Below are 13,770 nucleotides of genomic sequence, written 5' to 3' on the forward strand. Positions count from 1 at the left end.
CACTAATCAAGAGCTAGTCATTATTTACATGAATAATAAATCCAAAGAGTGTCTTGTGTAGGAAGAGAGTCAGATGACTGGACACAGTTTCCATTACCGAGCCCTTGAGGCTGTCAGTTTCCCAAATTAATATAAATCTAGTAAAATCAGTGCAGATTATAATGTATTCTCAGTTGGTGAGATTTTGAATTGACTGGATACATATGATTAAAGGATCTGTTTCTTTCTCTACATTTCCATTCCCCTGTCAAGGACTAGATTCTGTTATCGGCTGGCAGTAAATCACCACCTCCAGGAAGCATAGGAACACCTGTGCTTGAGAAGTGTGTGTTTGAGACACAGTGCTCCCAGGGCCTACTTCCTTTCCAAGGGCTGTTCATAAAGTCAGAATTTAGTCTCATGAGTAGCACGTGGGAAGAAGCAACATAACAGAAGGTTAGTACTTTACCACTGAATTGCTCATAAGCATATGGAACCATGTTAGAGCTATATGCTCCTTGTGTATGTGGAGAGAGGAATTATGCACTGGCCAAAGAGGAACTTTTGACCAAAAAAAAAATTAGTACTTTACAATTATTTTGCATACTCATCACTGGAATTTCTATCTTTTTACTGTAGAGATAGAGCCATGGTTTAGTAAGAATACAGAAGTCACTGAGCATTATCACAGCTATCAGAGGTTCACAGTTAATACCTCATCACTACATATTGTGTTATAATTTTGCCTACATGTGAATAATTTTGGATTGCAGTTATATTGAGTGTGATAGTACCTGGTTCCTGAAATTGATGCTGCCTACAAAGACCAAAGCATTTTGTAGACTTTTTTTATTCTCACCTTGAAAGTTTCAGAGAATGATCAATAATGAAAATATCTGTATATCAGCTGCTAGTGAAAAACAGGTGTCTTTGGGATTTTGTGGCATTGGAAAGGATTTATTTCCAGGAAACCCAGATCCTAACCTAGCAGTGTGTTGCAGAGCAGCTACTGTACACCCACGCCAAATATGGAGCCTTTGAAATGACAGATTTTCAGTTGGTGAATCTCTTCACTGCACCGAAAATTATGTTTTGTTGTTCTGGAGCTATCACAGAGTAGCTTAGTGCAGCTTTGATAAAAACACATGAGAGCACAGTTCATTATCATTTAAATGAGGATTTCCAGCCATAATTATATCCTTAGTCATATTAACAGCATTTTTCACTGAACACACATCCCTTGTTTTAAGTGATCTCCCAAGTACAAAATGTCAAGATCCAGTTTTAATACTTGAAAACATCATGTGAAAGCATGTGGAGAAAGTGAAAGATTTCAGAAATAAATGTCAGAGTCATCGCCTTTAGGTATAAAAACATATTTATTCCTAAGAGGTACATTTGCCCAGGAACCCGGTACATTGGGCAAAATATACCTCCAATGCTGCCTGTTCTAGCAGGCCACATATTACTGCTGTACAGAAGACATGGTGGAAAACTGATGCAAAGCGATTAAAAGAAAGGCAGATGGCTCACACATAGTGGTTGTTATAAAATATATTCATTTTGTTTTCTTTGTAGACTTTGGAGGTATTTCTAACATGCCTTTACAAGCCAGCTACTGCAAAAGGCACTATAGAAATGTATCTGGTAAATAATAACAGGAACATTTATGACCAGGCATCTGTAAGCTGCGTCATCGTCCCTCCGTGTCTGCTTCTGAAGGAGGCCATGCCTCCTCGTAGTTTGGTCTGCTAAAGTATTCAATCAAAGAAAAAAAGTGGGGAATTAGCAGTTCTCAATGGGCCCCAGCCTTCATGCGGGGCAGGGCCATAAACAATCTGGGCTCTGGCTTGCAGCCAGGCAGAGCTATAGTGTTTTATTCACCAAGCCTTTAAGCAGGGCAGGGCAGGGCAGCAGTCAAGGCTCTGGCCTGTGCTTGTACAGGCAGAGCTGTAGCACCAGCCCCAGTCTATGGGGCTCAGGCAGGGGTGAGCATCAAGCACAGTCTCTGGGCTCAGACAAGGGTGCCTGAGGCACAGGCCTAAGGAGGGGGAGTACTGCCAGCCCAGGGCCCTAACAGTGGCAGAATGGTCCGCTCCTGGGTCAGCAGGGATCCGCCCACAGCACACTGACCTTGTATCAGGCCAGGTCTCAACCAGACCATTGTCTAGTTTCCCTGGACTGCTTCCTACTCTCCCCCTCGGGTGTACCTCCATCCAGGGGTCATCCTCAGTCTCCCCGGGACATACCGCCAAGGGTAGCCGTAGCAACTCCTCAGCTTCGGGAGTGGCAGAGCTCTCAGGAAGCTTGTGCTGGCCCTTGGGGCAGCTGCAGTTCTCCTTGGCATCCCACTCCAGAAGCAAGGAAGACATCTGTCTCCCTCAGCAGCTCCCTCTGAACTGAGCTGCTGGGCCGGCCTTTTATACTTCCTTTTCCTGTCCTGCCTGTGATGGGGTGTACCAATCCTGCACGGGGCCAATGGGGGCGGACCAATTACTGTGTACCCAGGAGGCCATGCCCCCTCCCCCTATTGCACATTCTGCAGGTGGAAGAGCTAGATAAAAGGAGGCAGCAGGATGTGTACTGTGGGTTCCTGTAGAAGTACCTGTGATGCCCCAGGTGGCAGAGCTGGAACACCCAGACTATGAACAACTTGCTGACTGATGGGAAAGCTGAGCTGCCACCAGCTGAGGAGATACCCAGGATGCAACTAGTAGTAGGAAGTGACCCAGGGGAGGTAACAGAAGTGGATACCTGAAACCCTGATGGGGAATTCTCTGGCTTCATAGGGCCTTGGGTCAGAACCTGATGTAGAGAGTGGGGCTGGATTCCCCTACCATGTCCCAAGTACTACTGTGTGCCCCAGTGAGGTGGCTGCATGACTCTAGATTGTTTGTTTGTTTTGGCTGCCCAGGGGCTACAAATTATTTGTGTACATGACCCTGTCAGGGTATTGGAACCCACTTGGTCACAATCACCTGCTTAACAGGGAGTCCTGATGACTGGGTGATGGGGTGTACCACCCCTGTATGGAAGCAACAGGGCTGACCCAGCTCAACATGCAGGGTCACACCACCCCTTTCCTTCCAGTGTGCAAGGCATGGTCCTCCTGGATCTGCCCACCAGGTGGCTTGTGGTATTCCCTTTGCATCCATCTCTGAGGGGTGCCATGCCTCCTTGCTGCACATCTGAAAAGAAACATAAGGATTTCAGAGTTCTGTAGGCAAAAGATTTTATTGAAGTCCAGCTTTTGAGTAGTACAAATTGTCATTAGCATTGTCCCTTTGTAACTTAAACCTGCTCTGAAAGTTTGAGAAACTGCGGTTTGAGGATTGAAGAATAGGACTGAGAGTAAGGAGTAGAGCTGTATGAATAAAGACTTTTCAGGTTGTTTGCAATTCCAAAAAATCAGAGAGAAAAAAATAATTTTGGGTGGAACCAAAAACTTTGTATTATTTTTTATTTTCAGCAAATCAAAAAGTATGTTTATTTAAAAAAAAATCATTTTAGGTCAAATTAATTTTTTGTTTGACCCAAAATGAGTTGTTTCATTTCAGTTTCAACCATATGAAAAGGGTTTTGACTGACTATTTGTAATAAAATTGAAACCAATTTTGAAACAACTTTGTTTCAAACTGAAAAATTGAAAAGTTTCTTTTTTGAAAATGTCAGAAAATCTTGTTTTGGCTTTTTCCTGGTTGGTGGTTTTGTTTTTTACACAACCATTTTGGGAAAACAAACGCAAATATGTGAAATGTTTCAGTGTAGCAGAATCTGTATTTTTTCTTTAAAAAAAAAAAGGCCAATTTTTTTTGCCCCATGTCTAGTATGAAGATATCAATTCTCTACCTTGAGTTGCTATGTGACCATGGGCAAGTCTCTGGACCAGAACTTTAGTTGGTGTTAAGCTGCCTTGCTTTGCTGATTTCAGCTGAGTTATGCCGATTTTACAACTGGATCAGGGTGTGATCCGACACCTCTCCATGCCTTAGTTTGCACATCTGTAAAATAAGGATAACAATATATAACTACTTCACAGTGGCATTTTAAGCCTTAATTTATTAGTGAATATAAAGCTTCTTTAGATCCTGGGACAAGAGATAATGCAATAATTATTTAGCACTTCCATAGTAATACAGCTGGGATGCTTCTGCAAAGATCCAACAGTGTTTTAAATCTTAAGGCTGAATTGCTCTTTTCTCCCTCACTGCCTCACCAACACTGAGTACATACAGAAGTTCAGCAATAGCCAGTCATGATTTCAGTTCCGTTTCAAACCCTGGAACTAAAGTGAAGCCCTGCAGAAATGTAATCCTAACTAAAATATCATGGATTTTAATGGCTGCTTCCATGAATAAATCATGTGAAGCTACCTACTCACTGAACCAGTTACCAGGATCATAGCAAATATTAGTTTTCTGTCATTTATAATATTCACTTGTGGAACTAGAAAAGGGATTAACTAGTAAGAAGAAACCCTATTATCATCCCACTTGTGTCAGAAAAGTCAAGGCAATGTTTCCTAGGAAGAGAGGAAACCTCTGAAGTTATTAGTCATCTTTCAAAAAGAAAATGGACTTATTCTTTTTTAAAAAAACTGTGAGAATTAATTTCCTCATAGAACTTGAAGAAGATTGGAGTCCTTTTAAACTCAAATTGTCATCAGTTGGACATGATTACTGCCAGAAAGTACAAAAATTAACTAAGGTTTTTATATTCTTGGAGCTATTCATTGTTCTTGGTATATTCAGATAAATAAATTGCCATTTTTTTCTTTCTAGCCCTGATTTGCTGAGCGCATTATCTTCCCTTGTAAGTTCTCTGAAAGTCATGTTAAATTGTCAACAGTATGTACAATTAAAGAAAAAGCTAAGCAGATATCCGCTCATTTCTTAAAATATATATATATTTAATAACATGTAGAAATGGAGGAAGCCTATTGTCTTTCAAACAAAGGCCTTGCTGCATATAGGCAAACAAAATTAATCAGACTACAACAAACTCCAATTCTGTCAACTCTGATTTCACAAACCTCTGTATTCTGAAATTACTTTGTGCCCCTCTTCCTTGTCACTATTGATGGTTTCCCTGGAATAATGAAATCTACATGTTATTAAAAGTTTACTTGTTCCCCAAACTCTTGTAAAATTCAGGTTTGCATGTGTATAGATTTGCAATGCAATATTATCTTTAATTTTCTCCCACAGGCTATATTCCATTAGAAGTAATAATTGTGATAAGAATCACGTTGTTTTGGTTAATTTTATAGTGATAATTAAAACTTTATTTAAGGCCCAATCCTGTTCTCATTGAAGGAAACTGCAAAATTCCCTTTGACTTCAGTGGGAACAAGATAGCGGGCCCTTAAGGTCAGATACACATATTTGCACAAGATACACTACTTCAGTCCCACTTTACCCCTCAAAATGGGATTTAAGCGGTCCATAAGCCTTGCCCCAGTCCTCTGCACAGGGATGAATTTCATTCATAGGCTCAGTCCTGCAAACATTTATTCATAGGCAAAGTGTTTTCAGGAGTGAAGTCAATGGGACTACACACATGTTTAAAGTTAAGCATATGCATAAGTTATTGCATAAGAGGGTCTTTGTGACCATCAGTGTGAGGAAATAGCAAGTTTTTATAGCTCATCAGGCATTTAATTTTGTTAACATTTTGTGTGATTTTAGTGATCAGGACAGGTTTGGGAATGACAGCCGGGTTCCAACTCTTTCTGTGGGTTCTTTCTCTGCTTGGCCATTTCATCTTTTTTCCCATTCCTCCCCTTTTTTGTTTGTGAAATTGGATTAATCAACAGAATCAGTGCACATTGAGCCTGGCCTCCCTAAGGGAGACTAAGGGATTCAGGACCCCCACTCCCATTGATTTGAAATACATAGGATGATTAGAGAGGCTACAAATACAGAAAACCTAATAATAATGGGGAATTTTAACTATCCTCATACATGTTACCATAGGATGTGATGCAGAGATACATTTAATTACATTATGGTAGCTATTAATGAATAGTTCAGCTACATTCACCTTTTGTACCAGATTCTGTGCTCCACTTGGGACTAAATCAAGAATTGCCTCTCCCATTATAGGTTCCAGGACTAGCTGTTCTAAGAAGCAGTCATTAATTGTGTCTAGAAATTTTAACATCCTTGTAGTGGGGGAAGATATCAAAGAAATCCACCCCGTTAGCATTTAACTTAAAAAGGGGGAACTAGACAAAAATGAGGAAGCTAGTGAAATGGAAATTCAAAGGAACTGTCACAAGAGTGAAATGCATGCAAGTTGCATGGAAACTAGTTTAAAACACCATAATACAGGCTCAAACTAAATGTAAAACTAAAATAAAAAAATATTAAGAGGACCAAAAAATGCCATCATGGCTAAACAGCAGAGTAAGAGGCAGCTAGAAGCAAAAAGGCATCATTTAAACATTGGAAATCAAATCCTACTGACGAAAATATAAAGGAGCATAAACTCAGGTAAGTCAAGTGTAAAAGTATAATTAGGCAGGCCAAGAAAGAATTTGAAGAGCAACTAGCTAAACATACAAAAATGAACAGCAATTTTAAAAAGTACACTAGAAGTAGGAAGCCTGCCAAACAATCAGTGAGGCCACTGGATGGTTGAGGTACTACAGGAGCACTCAAGGAAGACAAAGCCACTGTGGAGAAGCTAAATGAATTCTTTGCATCAGTCTTCATTGCAGAGGATGGGAGGGAGATTCCCACACCTGAGCCATTCTTTCTAGGTGACAAATCTGTGGTGCTGTCCCAGATTGAAGTGTCAATAGAAAGGTTTTGGAACAAATAGATAAGTTAAACGATAATAAGTCACTAGGACCAGATGGTATTCACCCAAGAGTTCTGAAGGAATTCACATATGAAATTGCAGAACTACTAACTGTGGTATGTAACCTATTGCTTAAATCAGCCTCTGTACCAGATGACTGGAGGACAGCTAATGTAATGCCAATTTTTAACAAAAGCTCCAGAGGCAATCCTGGCAATTACAGGCAGGTAAACGTAACTTTAGTACTAGACAAATTGGTTGAAACTATAGTAAAGAACAGAATTACCAAACAAATAGGTAAACTCCATATGCAGCATGTGGACAATGGTAATCCAATTGATATAGTGTACTCGGACTTTCAGAAAGCCTTTGACAGGATCCCTTACCAAAGTCTCTTAAGCAAAGTAAGCTGTCTTGGGGTAAGAGGGAAGATCCTCTCATGGATCAGTAGGTGGTTAAAAGATATGGAAAATGGTAGGAATAAATGGTCAGTTTTCACAGTGGAGAGAGGTAAATAGCAGAGCCCTCCAGGGATCTGTACTGGGACCAGTGCTGTTCAGCATATTCATAAATGATCTGGAAATGAGGTGGCAAAATTTGCAGAGAGCACAAAATTACTCAAGATAGTTAAGTCCGAAGCTGACTGTGAAGAGTTACAAAAGGCTCTCAAAAAACTGGGTAACTAGGCAACAAAATGGCAGATGAAATTCAGTGTTGATAAATGCAAAGTAATGCACATTGGAAAATATCCCAACTATATATACAAAATGATGGGGTCTAAATTAGCTGTTACCACTCTAGAAAGCTCTTAGAGTCATTGTGGATAGTTCTTTGAAAACTCCTGCTCAGTGTGCAGTGGCAGCCAAAAAAGCTTTTTTTTAAGGTGCCACAGGATTCTTTGCTGCTTCTACAGAACCAGACTAACACGGCTACCCCTCTGATACTTGACACCATGCAAGGCACTGCATTTAGCCTTGGAGTGGAAATCCATCAACCTCATGAAGAAACTTGCACAAATACAGACGGATATCATCTTCCTTTCCAAATGTAAACGGATGGACATCATACCTAATGGACTAAAGGTAAAAAATCCACTGCTATCTACATACTACACAGACCACAGTGAGAGATTATGCCATACTCTATCAAAGAAACTGAGGAACCACCTGATCAGCATCCTATACAGCAAACAGGAAAACATCAAAAAAGAGCTCTCCAACCTGGAGACTCTCATCAATAACCAAACTTCCATACAAACGGACTTCACTACAATAAGACAGGAGATCTACATTACTCACTTCACCTCTCTACAAAGGAAAAAGGACTGTAAGCTGTCTAAACTCCTACCTGCTACATGGGGCCACAACCGTGGTACCCCTAACCCACCCAGCAATATCGTCAATCTATCCAACCACACACTCAGCCCAGAAGAAACGTCCGTCCTATCTCGGGGACTCTCTTTCTGCCCTGCCACCCCCACAAACATGATACAGTTCTGTGGCGATCTGGAAGCCTACTTTCGCTGTCTCCGACTCAAAGAATAATTTCAGGACAACACTGAACAGCGCACTGATACACAGTTACCCTCCCACCAACAGCACAAAAAGAAGAACTCCACATGGACTCCTCCTGAGGGTCGAAATGACAGTCTGGACCTATACATTGAATGCTTCCGCCGACGTGCACAGGCAGAAATTGTGGAAAAACAACATCGCTTGCCTCAAAACCTAAGTCGTGCAGAACGCAATGCCATCCACAGCCTCAGAAACCATCCTGACATTATAATCAAAGAGGCTGATAAAGGAGGTGCTGTTGTCATCATGAACAGGTCTGACTACCAAAAGGAGGCCGCCAGACAACTCTCCAACACCAAATTCTACAGGCCACTTCCCTCAGATCCCACTGAGGAATACACTAAGAAACTGCACCATCTACTCAGGACACTCCCTACATCAACACCGGAACAAATCAACATATCCTTAGAGCCCCGACCAGGGCTATTCTATCTACTGCCCAAAATCCACAAACCTGGAAATCCTGGACGCCCCATCATCTCGGGCATTGGAACTCTCACTGAAGGACTGTCTGGATATGTGGACTCTCTACTCAGACCCTATGCCACCAGCACTCCCAGCTATCTCCGTGACACCACTGATTTCCTGAGGAAGCTACAATGCATTGGTGACCTTCCAGAAAACACCATCCTGGCCACCATGGATGTAGAGGCTCTCTACACAAACATCCCACACGCTGATGGAATACAAGCTGTCAGAAACAGTATCCCTGATGATGCCACAGCACAACTGGTTGCTGAGCTCTGTGCCTTTATCCTCACACACAACTATTTCAAATTTGATGACAATATATATCTCCAGATCAGTGGCACCGCTATGGGCACCCACATGGCCCCACAATATGCCAATATTTTTATGGCTGACCTGGAACAACGCTTCCTCAGCTCCCATCCACTCACGCCCCTTCTCTACCTACGCTACATTGATGACATCTTCATCATCTGGACCCATGGGAAGGAGACTCTGGAAAAATTCCACCACGATTTCAACAGCTTCCACCCCACCATCAACCTCAGCCTGGACCAATCTACACGGGAGGTCCACTTCCTAGACACTACGGTGCAAATAATTGATGGTCACATTAACACCACCCTATACCGAAAACCTACCGACCGCTATGCCTACCTTCATGCCTCCAGCTTCCATCCCGGGCACACCACAAGATCCATTGTCTACAGCCAAGCACTGAGGTACAACCGCATCTGCTCTAACCCCACAGACAGAGACCAACACCTACAAAATCTCCACCAAGCATTCTCAAAATTACAGTACCCGCACGAGGAAATAAGGAAACAGATCAACAGAGCCAGACGTGTACCCAGAAGCCTCCTACTGCAAGACAAACCCAAGAAAGAAACCAACAGGACTCCACTGGCCATCACATACAGTCCCCAGCTAAAACACCTCCAGCGCATCATCAGGGATCTACAACCCATCCTGGACAATGATCCCACACTTTCACAGGCCTTGGGTGTCAGGCCAGTCCTCGCCCACAGACAACCTGCCAACCTGAAGCATATTCTCACCAGTAACTGCACACTGCACCATAGTAACTCTAACTCAGGAACCAATCCATGCAACAAACCTCGATGCCAACTCTGCCCACATATCTACACCAGCGACACCATCACAGGACCTAACCAGATCAGCCACACCATCACCGGTTCATTCACCTGCACGTCCACCAATATTATATATGCCATCATATGCCAGCAATGCCCCTCTGCTATGTACATCGGCCAAACTGGACAGTCTCTAAGGAAAAGGATAAATGGACACAAATCAGATATTAGGAATGGCAATATACAAAAACCAGTAGGAGAGCACTTCAACCTCCCTGGCCACACAATAGCAGATCTTAGGGTGGCCATCCTGCAGGAAAAAAACTTCAGGACCAGACTTCAAAGAGAAACTGCTGAGCTCCAGTTCATCTGCAAATTTGACACCATCAGCTCAGGATTAAACAAAGACTGTGAATGGCTTGCCAATTACAGAACCAGTTTCTCCTCTCTTGGTTTTCACTCAACTGCTAGAACAGGGCCTCATCCTCCCTGATTGAACTAACCTCGTTATCTCTAGCTTGCTTCTTGCTTGCATATATAAACCTGCCCCTGGAAATTTCCACTACTTGCATCCGAAGAAGTGGGTATTCACCCACGAAAGCTCATGCTGCAATGTCTGTTAGTCTATAAGGTGCCACAGGATTCTTTGCTGCTTCTACAGAACCAGACTAACACGGCTACCCCTCTGATACTTCAAAAAAGCTTAACAATCTTAGGATAGATATGAAACAGAAAATATCATAATGCCACTATAGAACTACTATGTAATGCCCACACCTTGAATACTGCATGCAGTTTTGGTCACCCAATCTCCAAAACCAAAAAAAAAGATATTCCACTAACAGAACAGGTAATGAGATTAGGGGATTGGATTATCAATATCCATCAATGTGAAGAGTCCCCACTCCAAAATGAAGAAATGAAACATAGTTTTTACATCTTTTGAAAACCAAAGATATCTTTGTGTAGTTGATAATAATAATTGTAATAATAAACAGGAGCAATCAGCAGTTGTAGTACTCTTCAATAGCCATAGAAGCAACAACCTCAATAATCACCAGGATGGCACTTTTACACAGTATTCAATACAGCTAAAAATGTGCAGTGTACACTGAAAAACCTTCTAATAAATTACAGGGAATGTACTTTTAATGAAAAGCAGTATTTTGCATATGCCCCTCTGCCTTGCATGTGAGAAGGAGCTGAGAGAACATAGATGGTTTTTGGATTTAAGAGAGAAGCTTGTCTAAGACATTCCCTCCCCTTCCATAGAGATCTATGCTAAATTAAGCTGGTCAAATTCTAAAAAAAAAGACAAGACAGACTAGCTCCAATACCATTGTGGATGAAAGCACTGAGTTTAGTTTGCTAGAAGTCATGGGGTCAGGTTACTTTATTATTCAAATTGCCACTGGATACTTGTGAAAAAATCTGAGGATCCCAAAGGTCTGAGCTAAATGAATGTGTGGGTTAATATTAATTATTTATTATTACACACTTATTTATCAATTTGTACTGGAAAATGTGGTGTTTTCACTATTTGTTATTTTCCTATTTAAAATGTTTAAATCAATCAGGGAGCAGCAATAATATATTGGGCCGTATTAGGAAGGATTTTAGTGGTGCATAGACCTTGCGCTGGTTCTCTGCACAAGGATGAATTTCCACTTACTTTTATTGCTTTCCAGCCTGAAGTCTAACTATGTAGTTTAACATATTTCCTAACTGACTTACAGTTGAGTGGTGGCATGCTGTTAAATGGTACTAAAAAAGCATTGAGGTCCGTATCCTGCTCTCTTACAGTGGTGTAAATCTTCAGTAACTCCACTAATGCCAAAGGTAATAATCTAGGTATAAACTAAAAGACAGAATTTTGGTCCCTGTCTTTGAAAAATAAAGCCACTGTACACTAGTTTACGTGGGTCAGGTCCTAGGGGATGTAAATTTTGTAGTCAATAGCTGTATGCCTAGAGCTATGCTAATTTACACCACCTGAGAATCTAGCCCTATGTGTCTTCAGTTTCGAAGCTTTGCTTGGGGAAAGGTTCTCTCAAAAAGTTGTCAGGGAAATATTAGACTGTATATAAATTTGAAGAGTTTGCATTAAACAATACCCCAGCAGCTCCTCCCAGAGAGAGAAAGACAAGACAGTGCCAGGAGCTGGGCATTTGGAAACATTTAAAAATCTTTCCCTAGCCCAGGTTAGTGAAGGAGCTTATCTCTGCTCATGGCATTCAGTCCTTAAAATATTTCATTCAGAGCACACTGCTTTCTTGTGTTGGATACAGCATTACCGCTCTCCTTATGCTTTACACATCTGGTTTTAGAACGAGTGCTTCAAAATTCAGTGGCTGTCGTGAGGAACCTTTTTTTAAAAAAAGGGATTTTTGTATACTTTCCCCCTGGAAATGCCAAATAAAATCATAGAAGTGAGGCACTTCCTTTATGCAAGGAAAGGAGTCAGGCTGCATGATATTCGTATTGGTAACAACATTTTTGTCTTGACTGACTTAATCCTGGCTGTTACATTGACTTGGAAACAAAAGTTCTTGGCTGTGATTAGTTGTCCAATTTCTTGGATTGTTCTTCTGTTGTCATTCAAATCCTAGATCTTGCATATGCTTTTCCCACTATATACTATGAAACCTGCTTATAATGAATATAGTGAAACATTACATATAGTTTAGTAGATTATGTCTCTCAAATTTTTTCCATTCACTGAAATGTGAAAATTGCAATACTGCTTCTAGTGACCCTCATCTATAGGAAAGCATCCCTGTTCCAGAAAAGCACTTGCATATCTAACTCCCACTGAAGTCACTGGGACTTAAGCAGATGCTCAAAATTAAACATGTGCTTGTGTGCTTTCCAGAGTGAGGACCATAGTGATGGTTTTTTTTTTTCCTGTGAAATACAAATAACTTCACCAGCAAAAGGTTTCATTATGTATACAAAGTAACCTGTAGCTCTTCTGGGAAACTCTACCAGCAACTCCTTAGTTCAATTGTTAAACACAGACGTAGAAATGTTCCTTTTGACAACCTGTCAGACTTCAGTACCTCCATAAAAATCAAATCCTAATTATTACTTATTATAAACTTATCAGCACCCCAAAGCTGAGCAAACCTTACCATCCTGAGCATCCTTGACAAGAGAATTTACCTCAGTACCCTTTTGAAAGATTTGCATTTGAAATTAGAGACATTTACTTGTAACTGTCCTTCCTCTGGAGGTTTATGAGCAGCAATAAAGAACTTCTAAATGCTGTATTTTGTAGCTTTGATGTTGATTTTCAGAAATAAAGAAGAGGTATAATTTAAGTACACTCTTGGTACCAGCATTATGAAACTTCCACTGCTAGGCATTTATCTTATCTCCTGGCAACAGTGAGTTCTGTTCAAAACAATTTCTTTTCAAAATTTGTTTTTGTTAGAAAAGAGAAAATTAGAGTTATTTACTTTGTAGCCCAAAGAGCTATTTTTCTCAATTATTTCCTGCAGGTTAATTAGAGTGATACAGTTTAAGGCTAGAAGGGACCACCAGATAATGTAGTCTGGCTTCCTGTATATCACAGGACACAAACACAGCTATACTAGACCCAAGAACCAAAGCCCACAGGAGACTAGACATTTGTGTGCCAGAAGCAGAGACTAGGAGGGACCTAGGTGCACTAATGCCCAAGGCCCGTGCAATGGCAGGGAAATGATTAATTGAGAGAGACCCAGATAATCTTGGCAAGTGACCCGCAGCTACACGCTGCAGAGGAAGGTGGAAAACCCCCAAGTTCACTGCCAATCTCATCTGGTAGAAAATTCCTTCCTGACTCCATGTAGGATGATCAGTTAGACACT

The 13,770-nt window shown here is 41.2% G+C and overlaps 1 protein-coding gene and 1 long non-coding RNA gene across 22 annotated transcripts in view; one reads left to right on the plus strand and one right to left on the minus strand.

The window, feature by feature from the left end:
* The window catches only part of RBFOX1 (RNA binding fox-1 homolog 1), a 2,636,561-nt gene that overhangs the window by 365,999 nt on the left and 2,256,792 nt on the right, over nt 1-13,770 (plus strand). For all 15 annotated transcript variants that reach the window (XM_039490574.1, XM_039490577.1, XM_039490576.1 and 12 more), the window contains one exon: nt 253-435. The gene's annotated coding sequence lies outside the window, so the exon portion shown is untranslated. The remainder of the gene's footprint in view (nt 1-252; nt 436-13,770) is intronic.
* The window catches only part of LOC120372965, a 55,422-nt gene continuing 42,991 nt past the window's right edge, over nt 1,340-13,770 (minus strand). For 6 of the 7 annotated variants that reach the window (XR_005585298.1, XR_005585295.1, XR_005585296.1 and 3 more), the window contains 3 exons: nt 3,829-3,980; nt 2,958-3,167; nt 1,340-1,730 (listed from right to left, as the gene is read on the minus strand). This is a non-coding gene — a long non-coding RNA (uncharacterized LOC120372965). Of the gene's footprint in view, nt 1,731-2,957; nt 3,168-3,828; nt 3,981-5,011; nt 5,068-13,770 lie in introns of all 7 variants that reach the window. The other variant, XR_005585301.1, reaches the window with a different exon arrangement.

This window comes from Mauremys reevesii, linkage group 10 (genome assembly GCF_016161935.1).
Source record: "Mauremys reevesii isolate NIE-2019 linkage group 10, ASM1616193v1, whole genome shotgun sequence".
Classification (NCBI taxonomy): domain Eukaryota; kingdom Metazoa; phylum Chordata; order Testudines; family Geoemydidae; genus Mauremys; species Mauremys reevesii.